At 40.8% G+C, this 19,838-nt stretch overlaps 1 protein-coding gene across 1 annotated transcript in view; it reads left to right on the top strand.

The window, feature by feature from the left end:
* The window catches only part of FAM135B (family with sequence similarity 135 member B), a 173,861-nt gene that overhangs the window by 36,622 nt on the left and 117,401 nt on the right, over positions 1-19,838 (top strand). The gene's annotated exons all lie outside the window — the stretch shown is intronic.

The raw sequence follows: 19,838 nt of genomic DNA, 5'->3' as shown, positions 1-19,838 counted from the left end.
GGGACGAAATTGACTTAACAAATGTCTCATTTAATAACAAAAATGCTGGGCTCAATTGTGATCATAAGCTGAAGACTATCTATATTACATTCTTCCTACTGATGACATTAGCTTCCTTTTAGTATGAACTCTCTCTGATTACACAAATATTTCTCTCTCTCTCTCTCTGTCCTCTCTCCTCTCTTCTCTTTCTTCAGTATGATGTCCAATATTGCACTGAAAATTGGATCCAGCCTGATTTCAACCCGACTAATACATTGGGGGACCCTACAGCTTTTTAATAGATTCCCTGTGAACAAAAATGATTGTTTTAAGTTCAAATCTGACCTGAGATAGGATGCACTGCCTCTTAATTAAAACAAGGGCCCTTTTTATCAAACAGCCAGCATGAGTATGTGCCGACGTCTGCCTGCCAGCAGAATCCCCTTATTCCCATTTTGATTAGGAAATGGGATTACATTAAAATTGATTCTCCTTCCGTGCTCTATTTGTACACTCTTCCCTTTGATTCAATTAGATTGCTGGCCCAGTGCCTTGCCCTGACTTTGGGATAGCAGAATCGCCTCTGCTCTGTTGGTGACTTGCGTCATATTGTTGATTGATCGCTGGCAGCGCAGGAAGCCTAACCCAAGGATGAACTGTAATTTGTAAATGCATAGCTTTATCCACTGGTTCCTTTCTGGCCAACCGAGTTGGCTTAATATAGGATCCCCATTAGTGATTTATGGCATCTTCCAGCATCAGCCAGCTGTCCTTGAGGTAATAAAAAGCTCGTGCTGATTATTGTTATTTCAGCACAACTGTTGGTTGATGACTTTAGAAGATGCTAAAGGTTTCCAACGAGACTCTTAGCTGAGTAATGTCTTTGGACAGAACGAGGAAACAATTGCTGTGCTCTCTTGTGTACTCTTAGTCCTCCCAGACTAAGTACACCCACTTTGAATATTGGGTCTAGTTTGGGACACCTTGGTTCAAAACAGACAGTGACAAATTGGAGTACCACTGCGAAGTGGTGAATGATCTGGAAAGCCTTTCCTCTAGCAAGAATAATTAAAGAAACTGTTTATTGCTCAGACAAGAGATAGTGGAGGAGAGATGCCACAGCAATCTTCAACTGATGGATGGGTTATCATACAAAAGAAATGGGTTAAACCACAAGGAAGCTCAGCCTATGTGTTAGGAATAACTTCCTGATTTTACAAGCTGCCAGAATAAGCTGTCCCATGATACAGATTAACAGAGTTGGAAGGGACCTTGTAGGTCATCTAGTCCAATCCCCTCCCCAAGGGAGACCCTACGCCATTTCTGACGGATGGCAGTCCAGTCTCTTCTTGAAAGCTTCCAGTGATAAAGCTCCCACAACTTCTGAAGGCAACTTCTGTTCCGTGGGTTGATTTTTTTCACTGTCACCTTATTTACAGGGGGTGGGCTGCTGGGGGCTTCCACTTCTGACTGGCCCTGTCCCAGTTGCCGGAGCCTTAGTGCAGGGCAAAGCGGCCCTCTATCTACCTTCATGCCATGTTTGTGCATAAGGCAGCCTTTTCTTCCTGTTGCTTCATGCTGGAACTTACACCCACCACATTCAGCCAAAGAACTGCCTGGTGGGGTGGGGGGGGACACAGCAAGATGATGGCTGGAGCTTTAGTCCAGAAGCACAGTGGTCCTGTACATGCCACAATTGTATTCAAGGCAGCCCTCAACTCCTGCCGCACAAGGAGGGAGGAGAGAGATGAGAGAGAGAAAGGGGAATTATCCCCCTTTGTCTCTCTCATCTCTCTTTCTTTCATGCATGTGCACACACACACACACACACACACACAGAGAGACACAGAGGATACCCTCCTGGGCTGGAATCACAACAGCGGCAAAGGTGGCTCCGCCTCCTGTTGCCACCACTGCGTGCTCACATGAGTTGCCAGCCGTGCTGCGCAGGGCAGCCAGAGCTCTTTCCTCATAACCTTCGGTGTCTGCAGCATCTCCAGAGGTGATATTTCAGCAGGCTCTGGCCAGTTCTGGAGAATCAGTAGCGGAAATTTTGAGTAGTTTGGAGAACCAGCAAACACTACCTCTGCCTGGCCCCGCCCCATCCTGGTCTGGATTCCTCAAGCTCGCTAGCAGAACCCGGTCTTCAGCACCTTTCGGAAGAGTGTTAGAGTGGGGGCCATTTTAATCTCTGGAGGAATGATGTTCCAGAGAGAGAAGGAGCCATTTTTCTTCTGTAAGAAATCTTGACAAGAATTATTAAATGGTATGTTGTTGTTCAGGGACGCGGTGGTGATGAGAAAGGCTGGCAGTTTGGCAGTTTGAATCCCTAGCACCACATAATGGAGTGAGCTCCCATTACTTATCCCAGCTTCTGCCAACCTAGCAGTTCAAAAGCATGTAAAACAATTCAAGTAGAAAAATAGGGACCGCTTTGGTGGAAAGGTAACAGCATTCCATGTACCTTCGGCGTTTAGTCATGCCAGCCACATGACCACGGAGACCTCTTCGGACAGTACTGGCTCTTTGGCTTTGTAACAGAGATGAGCACCGCCCCCTAGAGCCGGAAGCGAATAGCATTTATGTGCGAGGAGAACCTTACCTTTATGTTGTTGTTATTAAATGCTAGTAGGGTTTTTTGACCTTTACTCCATTTTTATTTGGGGAACACCCTTCATTTATCCCACAAAAACAACACTGTGAGTTTGATAGGTCTGAGAATTATTGATGGTCCCATAAGTTTCTATTACTGAGGATAAACCTGACCTTGATCTCATTTGGTCCAATATAAGAAGCAACCCATCATGCCAAGATGGTTATTTCTTTCGTCATTGTGTCATGTGAATTTTCTATTGAGATTCTCAGTCATCCAGGTCACGGTTGCCCCAAAGGTGCTTTTTCAGGAAGCAAGTAGACTGCTTTGTTTTTTCTTTGAATATGTTTTGCTTCTTATATAAGAAGCTTCTTCAGCTCTGAATGGACGGTGAGGCATGGAAGGATTGATATTCCTTGCAGACAAAGCTGGTCATTTGCATCCTTTTAGAGAGCTGTTGAGGCCACTTGGAGTTTATCTGTGTCCTCAGGGTCACCTGAGTAGTGCAAATGGGTGTGGAGCCTTCTTGGCTGCAGGGTGTTTTCTTTCTTGTCTCCCTTCACTGTTGAAGATGGACACAAGCTACTGAGTCTGTGTTGTCTTCATCTCAAAATGAAGTGCAAATGGTTCCAGTGTGAACAGTGAAGGGACACAGGGCAGAAAATATCCTGCCAAGAAGGCTCCACACCCATTTGCACTTCTCAGGTTACTCTGAGGACACAGATAAACCTCCAGGTGGCCTCAATGATTCTCTAAAAGAGAATGCAAATGACCAGTTTTGGCCTCATAGATAAATGATATAAATTACATTAAATGTTTAAATTAATTGCCATTTTTTTTAAACACGTTGCTTCTTTGATGTATGGCCCTCGGATATTCCTTAGGAGGGTAGCACTTTTCTCTAATGTTCACAAATTCTAACGTGATGGGCTCTCTTATATCATCAATTAACTTTGGGTAGATGCTGTATTTTCTTCTGTTAGAATGAAATTTAAGTTTTCTTCTAGCTTCACCAATGACATTTGGTTCTGGGGTGGGTCCTTGACATTTATATGACCCATAAGAGATAGGATCTCATGTGTTGGACTAAACCATCTATCTTTTCAAGTCTTGACTGACAGCATCCAGATGAACTAAGAAGATTTGGGTAATTCATCTTATGGGCAGGAGTATCATGACTGATCTCACTTTGTTTTAACATTTCTGTGGAGTCCTGGGTGCTTTTTGAGCTTGGTTGTTTCATTACTAAACTGGATAACATCATCAGTGCTAGAAAGGAGTGAAGTTCTCTCTCTATTTATATACCAGTAAATCAGAGGTGGTACTCAGCAGGTTCTGACCAGTTCTGAAGAACCAGCAGCGGAAATTTTGAGTAGTTTAGTGACCTGGCAAATGCCATTTCTGACTGGCCTTCATCTATTATCTGCCTCCAGAGTCCCAGCTGATCGTCTGGGTCTTCTTTTGTTGCCCTGCACAGGAGAACGGAGCAGGAAAGCAGGTTAGTGGGGTAGGGAGGGAATGGGATTTTGCAGTAACCTTCCCCCAGGAGTGGGGAGGGAATGGAGATTTTGTAGTATGATTCCCCTGGAGTGGTGTGGGAATGGAGATTTTACAGGATCCTTCCTCTGCAACACCCACCAAGCTTTGCCCACCAAGCCATGCCCACAGAACCAGTAGTAAAAAAAAAAATGAATCCCACCACTGTAGTGAATATGTGCAAGAAAACAATCACACTCAGAGAGCAACAAGGACCTCCCAGTTCAACCCTGAGCTACAAATATTCTCTTTCTATCAGATCAAGAATTTTTTTGAAAGCTGCTCTATTATCTTCCATGCACAACTGAATTAGATTGTAGACTCAAATGAAATCAGAGACATGAGCGAGATTTTGACTGATTTGAACATTTCTCTTTTGATCCAGATTCAAGGGAGAATTCTGGTTATTAATTTGCAGAGATCTTTTGAAGTTAGTTAGAAGGAGAAAAGCACCATCAAAAAGGGAAAAATGATGCATTGACGCTTTCTGAAGTCTTTCTCTCACCTCCATTGTTGTTGGTGTTGTTGTTTTTTTAACTTAACCAATAAATAAATAAATTACTACCGCTTCTTTATGTGGACTAAAGTATAAAACTACACATTTGAAAGGATAAGGATGTTAAGTGCATGACTAAACATCAAGGTAGAGATGGCTCTTTCATTAGACAAAAGTGGCAAGCATCCAACACAATTTGGATAATTCAGCGGTATTTCTCCCACTTTGGGGTCAGCAGAGTGGAAGCCAGATTTTGACTGAATGTTTTCTTCTTGCTGAATCAGACAGCCAGGATGCACAAGTGATCCCAGGTCAGTTGGAAATCCAGCCATAGATCTGTCAGAGGCATATATATATAAACATCCCTCAGCAAATTATTATCTAGATAAATCAAGTTGTGATTTCAATAATTGCATATATATAGCTTGAGCTCTCTGGTGGAAAATTATGGAATGAATAGTCCATGGCACCTGGAGGCAGAGGTGGTATTCAGCAGGTTCTGACCAGTTCTGGAGAACCAGTAGCGGAAATTTGGAGTAGTTCAGAGAACTGGCAAATACCACCTCTGATTGGCCCCACCCCTATCTATTCTCTGCCTCCCATTGAGTCCCAGCTGATTGGCTGTGTTTTCTTTGGCTGCCCTGCACAGGAGAACAGAGTTGGAAAGCAGGTTAGTGGGTTGTGGAAAGAATGGGGATTTTAGAACAGAATAGAATAGAATTCTTTATAGACCAAGTGTGATTGGACACACAAAGAATTTGTCTTGGTGCAAATGCTCTCAGTATACATAAAATAAAAGATACATTCATGAAGAGTCAAGAATCATAAGGTACAACATTTAATGATAGTCATAGGGTACAATAAACAATCAAATCATACTAGGAAACAATCAATATAAATCGTAAGAATATAAGTGACAAAGTTACAGTCATACAGTCACAAGTGGAAAGGGATGTGTGATAAGGAGTGACGAGAAGATTAATAGTAATAGTAGTGCAGACTTTGTAAATAGTTGAACAGTGTTGAGGGAATCATTTGTTTAGCAGAGTGATGGCGTTTGAGGGAAAACTGTTCTTGTGTCTAGTTGTTCTGGTGTGAAGTGCTGTATAGTGTCATTTTGAGGGAAGGAGTTGAAACAGTTTATGTCCAGGATGTGAGGGGTGTGTAGATATTTTCACAGACCTCTTTTTGACTCGTGCAGTATACAGGTCCTTGATTGAAGGCACTTAGGTAGTAATTGTTTTTTCTGCAGTCCTAATTATCCTCTGAAGTTTGTGTCTGTCCTGTTGGGTTGCAGAACCAAACCAGACAGTTATAGAGGTGCAGATGATAGACTCAATCATTCCTCTGTAGAACTGTATCAGCAGCTCCTTGGGCAGTTTGAGCTTTCTGAGTTGGCACAGAAAGAATATTGTTTGTTGTGCTTTTTTTGATAACATTTTTGATGTTAGGTGTCCATTTTAGGTCTTGAGATATGATAGAACCTAGAAATGTAAAGGTCTCTACGGTTGACACTGTGTTGTCTAGCATTGTAAGAGGTGGGAGTATGGGAAAGTTTCTTCTAAAATCTACCACTGTTTCTACGGTTTTGAGTGTGTTCAGTTCCAGATTGTTCCAGTTACACCACGAGACACCATCCTGTGTGTATGCAGATTCATCGTTGTCTCGAATGATACCAATCACCATTATGTCATCTGCAAACTTCAGTATTTTAACAGATGGGGCATTTGAGATGCAGTAACCTTCCCCTGTAGTGGGGCAGGAATGGAGATTTTACAGTATCCTTCCCCTGCTACACCCACCAAGCCACAGCCACAGACCCGGTAGTAAAAAAAAAAATTGAATCCTACCACTGCTGGGTGTGGACAAGAGGCAGCCCACATCAGCAGTGAAATTAGTTTGTTTGCGTGAACTATGTGATAATCAGTAGCTCTGTAGTATAGTAAGACACGGATAGTGGTATTTAAGGACAGTTCACAAATGATGGTCGCTGGAAGAGCAAGCGCCTGTGAATCTTTCTTAGATTTACGGATTTTTATAGAAGATAGCAACTCCACCTCCTCTATGGATTTCACGATCTGACTGATAAATATGATATTCTCTGACTCTGGTAATGGAGTCTGGAAAAGATGCATTCAACCATGTCTCACAGACAAATATAATATTGAATGTGGCTGTGCTTAGTAAGATGAGGAATTCATTCATTTTGTTTGTGAGGCTTCTTGCATTGAGTGGCTTGCATTTTAGATATGTAGTAGTGGATCTGGAGGATGTAAGGGGCATGCATGCCTAATGTTGGATGTTGGGGTGATGGTTATTGGGCTGTAAGTTGAAGGTCTTGCTTTTGATACATTCTGTGTGGTAGTCAATGTGTAGGTTAGTGACCAGTAGGCAAATTGTTCAAACCTGGTACTATTCCAGAGTTACAAAATAACAGAATTGGAAGGGTCCCCAGCGGTCTTCTAAGTCCCTGCTCAAGAGGAGACCATATACCATTTCAGACAAATGGCTGTCCACTCTCTTCTTGAAAACTTTCAGTGATAGAACACCCACAGCTTCTGAAGGCAAGCTCTTCTCCTGATTATTTATTGTTACCATCAGGAAATTTCTCATTAGTTCTAGGTTGGATCTCTCCTTGATAAGTTTCCATCCACTACCTCTTGCCCTGTCCTCAGATGTTTTGGAAAATAGATTGATCCCTTTTCTTTGTAATAGTTCTCCAAAATATTAGAAGATTGCTTCTGGTCCTTCTCTTTGTTAGACTAGACATTCTTCCAATGTTTTCTTCCTAAGTTTTAGCCTCCAACCCCCTAATCATCTCTGCACTCTTTCTAGAATTTCAGCATCTGTTTTGTGTTGTGGTGACCAAAACGTCCAACAAGAGTTGCTCAATGAGAACTCCATTTTCAACAAACTCTGAAAGGCTTGTTGTGATAAAGCATTTTCGTCCAACTGGGATGACCCACAAGTCCTCTAATCATTTTCCAGTTAATATTGTCCTTTTGTAAAGGATACAAATTTGGAGAATATGACCCAAAGTTGAATGAGAAACCTTGTCTATTTCCTCATCGAATAAACCAGTAAAAAGTACTCTAAAGCGAAGCATTTCTATAATTGTATAGAACTACTTTTCCCTACATTCCCACACAACTATGCCCCACAACGACATCTTTTATCCTATTAATCTTGGTACCATAGATCCACAACTTCTTTATCACTTCTTGTTGCTATTATCTGACAAACACAAAACCTTATGAAAACATATACCTATGGGGCAGCCCTTAGTGCTGTATGACCTATGATACTCTGCCTTTTTCTTTTTTGCATTCTGATCTATCCATTAAAAAATAGAAAAGCAACCAAAGAGGACCACTAAGGTTTAAGGACCAGTGATGAAAAGCAACTAGCTTGGAATAATCTAAAACAGGGGTGTCAAACTCGATTCCACTGAGGGACACATCACGGTTGTGTTTGACCTCGGGGGCTGAGGTGGGCATGGCCAGGGTGGATGTGGCTAGCTTAACATCACTCATGTCTGGGGTGCCTGGGGTGTCCCGAGCTCTCTGCTGGTAAAAACAGAGTTTGGGTGGGCTGCGTATGCCCTCCTGGGCCCTGTTTTTGGTCGTGACTGTCTCCTGCAGTCCTCTGCCAGCAAAAGTGGAGCTTTTCACTGGCAGAGGACTGCAGGAGGCCATCATGGGAGGCCTGCACATAGCTCTCCCAAGCTCCATTTTTGCTGGCAGAGGCACAGCGCACCAGTCCTTTGCTGTTTTCATAGCAGCCCCATGGGCCAGATCTAAGCACCCCGCAGGCCAGATCTGACCCCCAGACCTTGAGTCTGACACCCCTGATCCTAAAACATGAGATCATGTTTTCTTCTGCTTATTACTTCCTGGTTTTGTATTCTTTTCTTTTTTAAAAAATATTCCCTTGCTATGAAAGAACAATCAAAACAGCAATAATGGCACTGACCTAGGTTCTACACTGAAGTAGGTACAGGGTTAAATTATTTGCAAACACTAGGAAACTCATGAAGGCATTCTTAGGCTAATTAACTAATTAACCATAACCTAGGTCTCCCACATAGCTTTTAGAACAGGGGTCTTCAAACTTGACAGCTTTAAGACTTGTGGACTTCAAATCTCAGAATTCCTTCTCCAGTCATGTTAGCTCAGGAATTCTGAGAGTTGAAATCCACAAATATTAAAGATGTCAAGTTTGAAGACCCTTGTTTTAGAGTGATAAATTTATGCATTGACTCTTCTATTAATATATCCATGCTTCTGTGCTATTTTTATTTATTAAAATATATATCCAGAGCTAACATGCTGTAAAGTAAAATTCTGGCTTCTGTGGTCTTAGGGTTCACAGAAACACTTCTAAAATTGTAAGAAAAGACCTGCAACTAGAAGTAGAATAACTGTTTTAAAAGAAAGCAAAGATTAAGCAATAGGTGTCATTGCAGAATTCCTATGATCAAAATGCAACAATTTATGATGGTTGCAGTCAGTGGTGGGATTCAAATTTTTTTTACTACCAGTTCTGTGTGTGTGTGGCTTGGTGGGCATGGCAGGGGAAGGATACTGAAAAATCTCCATTCCCACTCCACCCCACTAACCTGCTTTCCAGCTCCAATCTCCTGTGTAGGACAACAAAAGAAGACCCAATCACTCAGCTGGGATTTGGGAGGCAGAGAATAGATGGGGGTAGTCAGAGGTGGTATTTGCCGGTTCTCCGAACTACTCAAAATTTCCACTAGCGGTTCTCCAGAACTGGTCAGAACCTGCTGAACACCACCTCTGGTTGCAGTGTCCTGGGGTCATGTGATCACCTTTTGCAACCTTCTGATAAGCATCTGGGAAGACAGATTCACTTTACAATTGTGTTACTAAGCAAACAACTACTATGATTCATTTAACAACTGTCTCACTTAGCAATGGATATTCCGGGCTTAATTGTGGTTATATGTTGAGATCTACCAGTAGGCTGTACACCCAAATGACATCAGGATAGGAGTCAGATTTTGCTTGATTTGATCCATATTCAAAAGAAGATTTTGAGTAAACATGAACCTGTATGCCAGCAACTTCTTAAAGAAGCTGTTTCTTTTCCTGGGTACAATTCCACTAAAAGATAAAATTGATTTAAGGAGATGCCAACACTTCCGATATGCACGCTCTCTGCTTGGACTCTTGGGTGAGGATATTGAAATTTCTGATTTATGGGTAGTGCCATATTTAATGTTTTGTTGATCCTAGGATGTATCAAATGTTCAACATCAGATTGTATTGGTGCATATGTGGAAATTGTAATTACATGGTTTCTATGTGAGATATCACCTGATTAAATGGAAATCTTGTTATGTTCAATTAAACGTTTGCATAATAGAATATAATTTATGTGCATTTCCTTAAAAAAAATAGCAAACCTTCAGAATAATAAGAAACATCATGTCAAAGCTAATTGTGCGTATAGATGTTTGCATGTCATTATTAAATGAAGAAGGAAATACAACACCTCTGAAACGTGCATATTTAGTGCAGGTTTAATTTCCCATTCTAGTTGATGAAGTGAATCATGCTAGAACATCGAAGCCTCAAAATTATGTGCCAATATTGTATAAATCAGTGTTACTCAGTTTCTGAGAGCTGCAACAGACCTCTCCTGATTTAAAATTCCCAACATAATGCATGATAAAAGAAAACCACTAAAATGATTCCAGAACTTCTCTCCTATCCTTTTGTGGTTGCCCCCTTGAGCTATGGGTTTATGAGCAATTATGTTGGCTCAACCATTCTCTACATCTGTACTCATAAAATTTTAGGATCACTGGGCTGGAAAGGAACTTGCAGGTCTTCTACTCCAAACCCAAGCCCAAAGCAGGAATCTTTATATCAGCCAGGACAAATGATCGTCCAATCTTTTATTGAAAACCTCCAGCGATGGACTATCCACAACTCTAGGAGGCAAGTTGTTCCATTGATTCATCATTCTCGCTGTCTCAATTCTTGTCTACATCTCAAAAAACCTTGGTTCTATTTTTAGCCCTGTTTTGCCCTGCTGACCAAAATCTTTGAACCATGCATGTGAACCAAGAAGAATTGCACATCAAACATCTGTCTTGGGCTAGAAAATCTACTGGCATCCCCATGTTTAAACTCCCAGCATTGATTTATTTAGCAACCAGATAAGAACTTTTTATGAATCCATCCATTATTTAAAATAAAGAGATTAACAGAACTCTAGAGTGGTTTTGAGCACCCTATCATTGTATAGCAAGGGTCTTCAAACTTGGCAAGTTTAAGACGTGTGGATTTCAACTCTCAGAATTCCGAGCTAGCATGACTTAATGAGGAATTCTGGGAGTTGAAGTCCACAAGTCTTAAATTTGCCAGGAGTCTTCAGACTCCTGTTGTATAGAATCATGCAGCAGCTGCTGGGATCAACCACATGATCCTATGAGAAGATGTGACGCAGATAAGTTATAGGCAGTGCTTTATGGAGTTCTTATACTGAGGTTGCATTCTGCATTATTGGTTTATCTCTCTCAGTATATGAGACATTATGAGCTGGGACAGACAACAAGTCAGCCAACAGGATCTGTTTGGTGACTAAGAAACAGCACCTGTTGTGAGCCAGGTGGCTTGGAGACTGGGCATGGCTTAGGGTTACTGGTCTGTATGTAAGAGTTAATTTATCCTTGGATTTTTGCTTCCCTGTATTATATTGCTTCTGTAATTATGACTTCTGGATTCTTCTGGTTCTGACTTCTGCCATATGGTATTGTAAATATGCATCATATATATTACTATATATAAAGACGTTTCTTCTGTAAATGAATCCTGCTGAATTATTTACTTGTGTGCTGTTTGGATTGCTGCAAATTCTGACAATTTCATCAAATTATTGTATTTTTAAGGAGGAGTAGAGGCATCTGTTGGAAGGCGCAATGATAGCAACATGAAAGCATGATGCAATTCTGGGCTTACATCCAGTGGTTCAAATTTTTTTACTACCGGTTCTGTGGGTGTGGCTTGGTGGCTTCAGTCATAACAATACAAGAGCACACAATAGATACAAACTCAAGGTTAACCGCACCAAACTTGACTGCAGAAAATACGACTTCAGCAACAGAGTGGCCAATGTCTGGAATACTCTACCTGACTCTGTGATTTCTTCCCCAAACCCCCCAAAACTTTAACTTTAGACTGTCTACTATTGACCTCGTCCCCTTCCTAAGAGGTCTGTAGAGGGTGTGCATAAGCACACCAATTCTCCTATTGTCGTTTTATTTTTCTTATAAGTATCTATCTCATGTATTCAAAACTATATTTATTCTTATACCTGTATCTTGTAAGTGATTGACAAATCAAATAAAATGTTAAAAAAAATGTAAATGTAAATATAAACGGGGAAGGATAGTGTAAAATCTACATTCCCTCCCCACTCCTGGGGGAAAGTTACTGCAAAATCCCATTCCCTCCCCACCCAACTAACCTGCTTTCCAGCTCTGTTCTCCTGTGCAGGGCAACAAAAGGAAACCCAGTCAATCAGCTGAGACTTGGGAGGCAGAGAATAGATGGGAGTGGGGCCGGGCAGTGGTGGTATTTGCCGGTTCTCAAAATTTCTGCTACCTGATTCTCCAGAACTGGTCAGAACCTGCTGAATACCACCTCTGCTTACATCATGACATCTGACCAAATATATGTTATGCATGATGATATCATGAGAGATGAGTCATCAGTTGCCCACTAAGTGTCAACCCTGAAGCTGACCTGACTGAGGCCATTTTGAGGCTTCAGGGCTGTCACAACTGGAGCTATGGATAGTGGGGGGGGAGAGTAGGGATAGCCGGGGTAGGTTTATAGCCAAAACAAAATACTTTCTCTTGGGAATCAAGGATGTTCCAGCAGGTGCTTGAAAGGAGAGGACTGAGGTCACTTAGTAACTGGACTGTATCCAGATTGGACCATTGTTTTGTTTGTTTTGAGAAAGTGAAAACTATTGACTTTTCATTAGGTGAAAAACGTGGGAATGTTTAGAGTTGGTTTTTACTAGCTTGTGCCAATATGACATATCCAGTAAAACCAGTCTTTAAGGATTCTACCTGCCTTGGAGTTTTGTTTGCTGAGGGTATGTTACTTGGAACTCTGACACTGAGTCCCTCTGTAGGTGTCTCTGGGTCTAAAAGATACTATTTTCTGATTTTCATAATAGTTCCCAACAACATCACTGATGTCTCTTTCTTTATTTTTATATATTCTGAATTTTTCATTTCTTTTTCTGTCTTCAAGTTCATTTTTTTTTCTGCCTTCTAAGTCCCAGTTAACATTTTGCTTCAGCAGAGTGGAAGTAATGGAAATAATCCACAATTTCCATCATAGGGACATCAAAGCAGAAGAGCTAACGGAAGATTCATAGCATCCTCTTTGTAAAAGCCTTCTGTTGGGCCATGTTCCAACCCATTGTTGCTTCAAATGTTTGACGCAGCTAAGCCATTAATTCAGTTAATTACTATAGAATGGGGGGGTCAGCAGAGGTCCTGGTGAAAGCAGTCACATATTTAGCATAATAAGCGGTGAGCTTTATCTCTCCATTTCCTCGTGTGTTATCTGCAACAATATGCAGCACAGAAGGAATAGAGAAAGCACGAACAACTTAGGCATGAAGTTTGATTGAAAGCTTCGGCAATTTAAGCTCTCTGAAAACACGGTGCTACAAATTCTGCCCCACACTTTCCTTCAGCATCCTCATAAAATCCAAAAAGGGCTGAGATGTTAGCAGGCTCAGAAGAACTCGGATATGTTTCTGCTCTCTTCCTTTAAAGAGTTCTGCATCCTTCACCGTGGATAATTCCAGCCAAGATTCAATTCTACGGAGTCTTTCCCTTAGGTCAGCTTTGCAATGCCCAGATTATGAAAATCCTTTTATATGCCTATTTTGATCGCTGAGAGGTGTTGAAAGGAACTGTATACAAACATGCCAAGCTGGTGTCAGAGTTGAAAACAGACCCTATGCTGTCAAAACTGTTTTGCTACTCAGCAACAAGATTACAGCAATTTGCCATCACATCACATCTTCCAACTGTCCTATTTACCAGGAATAGTCACTACATATAAGAGAGAAAGTGAGCAAGAGAGAGAGAGAGAGATTAGAAGGGTCCATCTGTAGCAAATGGTTTGACTTCATATTTGCTTTTAGAGAAGATATTGGAATGTCATTCTGCCTGACAAACAATCAAATGTCTAGAATATACCATTCTTTTCCCATCACTCTTTCTCACCACCATCTAAAATAAATGTTTCTGGGTGGGAAAATGTAGATCCAGGTGACAAATGGCTTAAAATAGGAGCTATTAAAAGATTGGGGGTGTTGGTTAGATATAAATAACAAAAAGAGAAAGCTCTTGGGAAAATCCATGAGAGATTTCTTGCTAAGCTGAAAAATACTATAAAATACCAATAGCAGTAGGAAAGAATATTTGTAGCTCAGAGTTGAACTGTGGAGTCCTTAATGCTCTCTGAGTTTGGTTGCTTTCTTGCAGAGGTTTCATGACCCAACTAGGTAACATCATCAGTGAGTTCCTTAATTGGGGTATACCTTTGATGAAATGCCTGAAAAAACAACAACAACCAACTTCAGAGAACACCAAGGACTTCGTAGACTAGTGTGATTTATTGAAACAGGTCCATTTGGAGAATGAACAAGTATTTTAGCTCTAGCTGTTGCTGGTAATAAGCGAAGTTCCGAAGTCCAGCTAGACTCTTGGAGGGGACTTGGGTGTGGCTTTCTTAGCAACAGTTGTATGTACTTCTGTTACGTAAGTTCAGCTTCTTTTTCTTGCTGATAGTCTTGATATTTCCTGGAAGTTTCCCTTCTAAATTGGTTTAGAATTGTCTCTGATTTTTTTCAAGGTCAGACAATGTTGGCTAGTGTTACTGCCTCCTGAGATTGCCTGGCAGAAGGTTTTTCTTGGCTCAAGAAGTGTGACTCAACATCCCACGTAACAACTGGGGTTATTTGTAGAATTTACATGCAAACACACACGTGTGCACAGAGGAGAAAGATGGCTACAAACTCAGCATGTTAAGGAAAGCTAGCCTATTAAAATACAGTATATTTTTACATTGAACAAAAACATGGAATTCTGATGGAACAAAACACTAGATAAAACAATAGGAGATATATCCAGACGAAGCTGTATATCTTGACAGGAAAAAAGGTGGTAAATAGGTATTGTGAACACTTCGTGAATTTTATCTTCATTTAAATTTTGCATAGCCTGGAAACATTTGCAAATCAAAAGTGGAATGGAATATTTCATTAGTGAATCTCATCATAGCTCCTGAAATACAACCCACAAATGAACAGTTGCTTTCCTTATTAGAAAACAAGATAATGAATCTCTTTCTTTTAACATAGTAGATGCACTTTCATTGCTATAGTTACTGCACACAAAGCATGCAACTTGGAACTGCAATTCAGCTTGGGTAACCAGGTGCTTCTACAGTCAAACCCAATCTGCATGTGATGTATAACAAGGAGGCATTGAAAATATTCATTAACTTAAAAAAAGAAGAAGAAATACCTTTTGTTGCTACTTTTTCTTCCTAATGTGTCCTTTGTGTTCTTTCTAGAGGAAGAAATATAGGTTGCCAGACAACAGTACTCAGCTACAGATGCCTGATATTCTGTCTACTGTATGAAAAAGAGGTAGAACAACCAAAAATGGTTCCCTTGGGGGGGTTAGATGGGAGATTCACAAAACCAGTGTCACAATATTGGAGCACAGATCTTGTCCCTTTTCCTACATTTGTCCTGATATTGCACCACTGATCCAAAAGAGCCATGGCATCAGGACAACCACTTTTATCAGAAGGTTGTAAGTAATAAACTTCTTTAGATGTGGATGTCTACCACAGTAAATCTTGGTTTGTTTGCTTGTAACCTAAACATATACATCACCCTAATTCTGAAAGACCTTAGGTGGTTTATGACAACATAACAGATATACCCCATACCCCTCAATCCATAAAATCCAGATCAATAAAAAAAACAATTAACCTCATTCTCTTCCAGCACTGATGACATCACTAAGTCTGGTAGTGAAACATCTGCAAGAAAACAACCAAGCTCAGAGAGCACTAACAACTCCATAGTTCAACCCCGAACTACAAATATTCTCTTCTATCAGATACAGATACAGATTAACAGAGTTGGAAGGGAACTTGTAGGTCATCTAGTCTAACCCTCTGCCAAAGCAGGAGATCCTATACCATTTCTGACAGATCTTTTCTTGAAAGCTTCCAGTGATGAAGCTCCCACAACTTCTGAAGGCAACTTCTGTTCCATTGGTTGATTGTTCTCACTATCAGAAAATCTCTTCTTATTTATAGGTTGAATCTTTCCTTGATCAGTTTCCATCTTCAGGTGCCTTGGAAAATAGTTTGAACCCCTCCACTTTGTGGCAATCCATCAGATATTTGAAGACTGCTATCATGTCTCCCCTGGTCCTTCTCTTCACTAGACTAGCCATGTCTAGTTCAGTGGTGGGATTCAATTTTTTTTTACTACCAGTTCTGTGGGCATAGCTTGGTGGCCATGGCAGGGGAAGGATACCGTAAAATCTCCAATCAGAGGTGATATTTGCTGTTTCTCTGAACTACTCAAAATTTCCGCTACCAGTTCTCCAGAACTGGTCAGAACCTGCTGAATACCACCTCTGGCTCTAGTTCCTGTAACCATTCTTCTTATATTTTAATCTCCAGTCCCTTATCAATGTACAATTAACCCAATAAGTACAACAAATCAATCAGTACCACTACAGATGCCAATGGGTCTGCAAGAAGAAGACTCTTTTACCCATTTCTTGAAGTGCAAGTAGGTTGTTTGGCAAAACAAAATCTCGGGAAATTGTTCCATAATATTGAGGCTGCAACTGAGAAGGACCAGTTCTGGACCCTGATCCTTGATCCTCATGAAGTGGGAATCCTAAGTATCTCCACAGAGCATGTGCTGAATGTGGCCAGAGAGATAGAACTGCATGTCCCAAAATACCAAGCCACCCAGGGCTTCATGGATTGAAATCAACATCTTGAATTTGTGATGTGGACCAGGAGCAGACAAACCGTGTCCCTAGTATTGCTGAATGATGATTTAGAAATAAATAAATAAATGAGTAGGCAGTAAAATGGTGGAACCATTTAAGGCGCCATGCAAAGTACCGGTTGCTACTATAAATAAGTTCATTCAAGATACAAAACGCCTTGCAATATTTATGGCACAACCAAGTGCTTTACAGTATTTATGGCACTGTCTCAGTACATATAATTCACTGTGTTCAAATGTTTTGACAAGACTGAAGAGGACAGAATCAGCAAGTAATTTCCACAGTGCAACCTGATCAGCAGGTGTTGCAACAACGATACAAAAAACGTCCCGCATCGCAGTACTATAGCCCTTTCTTCGCTGTGGATACACACCCACAATAACTCACATTATTTTTCCACAGTGTCATTTTTAAAGGGAAATGTTGATGCATTCCAACTATCCCAAAAATATTTCCACTGAGGCCATAACTGCAGATGATTTACATGATTTGAAGGAGAGGAAAAATGATATTCCTTTGAAGGATGTAGAAAGCAAAACTTGGTTCATCCAGAGTCCGAGAAAGTCTTGTGACAAGTCCCAGTTGTTTCTTTTCTATGTCCTGTCCAGAAACCAATTGGATGCTAATGTCAATATATAATGTCATGTATAGAATTCAAGTACTTTATTGTTTTCTGCCTATAGTGTAGGAATCTTCCCAGACTGTTTGACTTCTTTAGAAAACAGGAAGATAAAGTTACAGGGAGCTTATTGGGTGTGGGGGTCAAGATAATAGTGATTGGCCATTAGATCCCAGCATCCTTAGGCAACCTGGCCAAAGTTGGGTAGCTCTGAGCCATTTGAAGTTGAGTAGCACTGAGCCACATATTGCTAATAATTTTGCATTTGCTGATTTCTATCTGGTGCCTTTTTTAAATCCAACACGTTCTCCTCCTTTCTCTGAATACAGGTTGCCCTTGACTTACAACATTCATTTAGTGACCGTTCAAATTTATAGCAACACTGAAAAATGCGACCTATAATTGATTTTCACACTCATGACCATTGCAACATTTCCATGATCGAAATTCAGGCCCTTGACAATTAGCATGAATTTATGGCAGTTGCAACATCTTGGGACCACCATTTGTAACCTTCCAAACTGCTTTCCAACCAGTAAAGTCAATGGGAGGAGGGAAGCCCTTCACTTAACAACCACATCATTCATTTAAGAATTTCACTGATTTGCTTAACAACAGTGACAAAATAGATCATTCAATGGGGCACAATTCATGTATCGTCTCACTCAGCAATGGATATTTTGGGAACCATTGTGGTGGTGAGTCAAGGACTCCTTGTAGCACTAACCTTTTCTGAATTGTATCCATTTGCAGAGAGAGAGAGGCAGAGAGACAGAGAGAGAGACACACACAGAGAGAGACAGAGACAGACAGAGACAGAGTGAGACACAGAGAGAAAGGCAGACAGAGACAAAGAGAGAGACAGAGAGAGAAAGAGGCAGAGACACAGAGAGAGACAGAGACACACAGAGAGAGACACACAGAGAGAGAGACAGAGGCAGAGAGAGAGAGACAGAGAGAGAAAGAGACAGAGACAGAGACAGAGAGATGGACAGAGAGACAGAGAGACAGACAGAGAGAGAGAGAGAGACAGAGAGAAAGAGGCAGAGACACAGAGAAAGAGGGACAGAGAGAGACAGACAGACAGAGAGACAGAGAAGAGACAGAGAGAGAAAGAGGCAGAGACAGAGAGAGAAAGAGGAAGAGACAGAGAGAGAGAGAGAGAGAGAGAGAGAGAGAGAGAGAGAGAGACAGAGACACAAAGAGAGAGACAGAGACAGACAGAGACAGAAAAACATTTCTAAAGATATCTGTAATGACGAACTGTTCTGAAATTGGGTACCTCAGTAGGTTTTCATTTTTGTTCCTGGGCTGTTATTTGACTCTTTTCCTGATCTAGTTACTCCAAAAAATGTGCAAAAAAAAAAAAAAAAGACTATATCCTCTTCCATTCCACACACATACATTTTGATTGCTGAAGATGTGCTGTGATGCTGAACTGTTTTGAAATTGGTGTCCTGAGTAGCTTGCTGTTTTCTAGCTGGGCTGTTGTTTGGGTCTTTTTTTTTTTCTGATCTTGTTCCTTCAAAATGCATGAAAATAAGAATACAACTTCTTCCATTCCTTCCTTTATTTCGGTGCAGAGGCCTGCTTATAATGTGAAATGTGTATTTATTTAGGAAATAATTTGTTTTTGTTTTTTGTTTTTGTTTTGGAATAGACCAGACTGCCTATAACATCACCTTGGACCCCCATGGGTCATGTATGTGTGATATTATGATAGTCCTTTGAATGACTCTGGACTCCCTGTAATTAGACAGACAGCTTAATGCTATTTTTCTTGACCGTATTTCCAGAATTAGATGGCCAGTACAGGTAATCCTCATTTTATGACCATTTGTTTAGTGACTGAAGAAGAACTGTTGGGTATGACTAGTTTGATGAAAAGAAGGACTGGGGGTGACATGATAGTCGTGTTCCAACATTTGAGGGGCTGCCACAAAGAAGAGGGAGTCAAGCTATTCTCCAAAGCACCTGAAGGCAGGACAAGAAGCAACAGGTGGAAACTAATCAAGGAGAGAAGCAATTTAGAATTAAGGAGAAATTTCCTGACAGTTAGAACAATTAACCAGTGGAACAACTTGCCTCCAGAAGTTGTGAATGCTCCAACACTGGAAGTTTTTAAGAAGAGATTGGACAATCATTTGTCTGAAATGGTATAGGGTTTCCTGCCTAAGCAGGGGGTTGGACTAGAAGACCTCCTAGGTCCCTTCAAACTCTGTTATTCTATTTTATTCTAAATCCCTGGATTTGTGAGTGTCTGCGAGTTTGCTTGGAAGCAAAGAAATGTTATTCATTGGACTGACATCCTACTTTCCTTCCAGGAGGGAGAGAAGTATATATAATTCCCTTTTTCATTTTGTCCCTAAAAATCAACCTGTTTCAGAGGCTGAGCTGGGAGAAAATAACTAGCCCAATCCTTGGTTCTATAAACAGAAGCATAGAATAAAAATCACACTAAGTATTGATACCACTTTATAAAACCTTAGTAAGGCCATACCTG

The sequence above is a fragment of the Pseudonaja textilis genome, chromosome 3, assembly GCF_049901715.1.
Source record: "Pseudonaja textilis isolate UNSWEBS1 chromosome 3, rPseTex1.2, whole genome shotgun sequence".
NCBI lineage: Eukaryota > Metazoa > Chordata > Lepidosauria > Squamata > Elapidae > Pseudonaja > Pseudonaja textilis.
The sequence above is the reverse complement of the archived record's forward strand: the minus strand, read 5'-3'. Positions and strand labels throughout refer to the sequence as shown.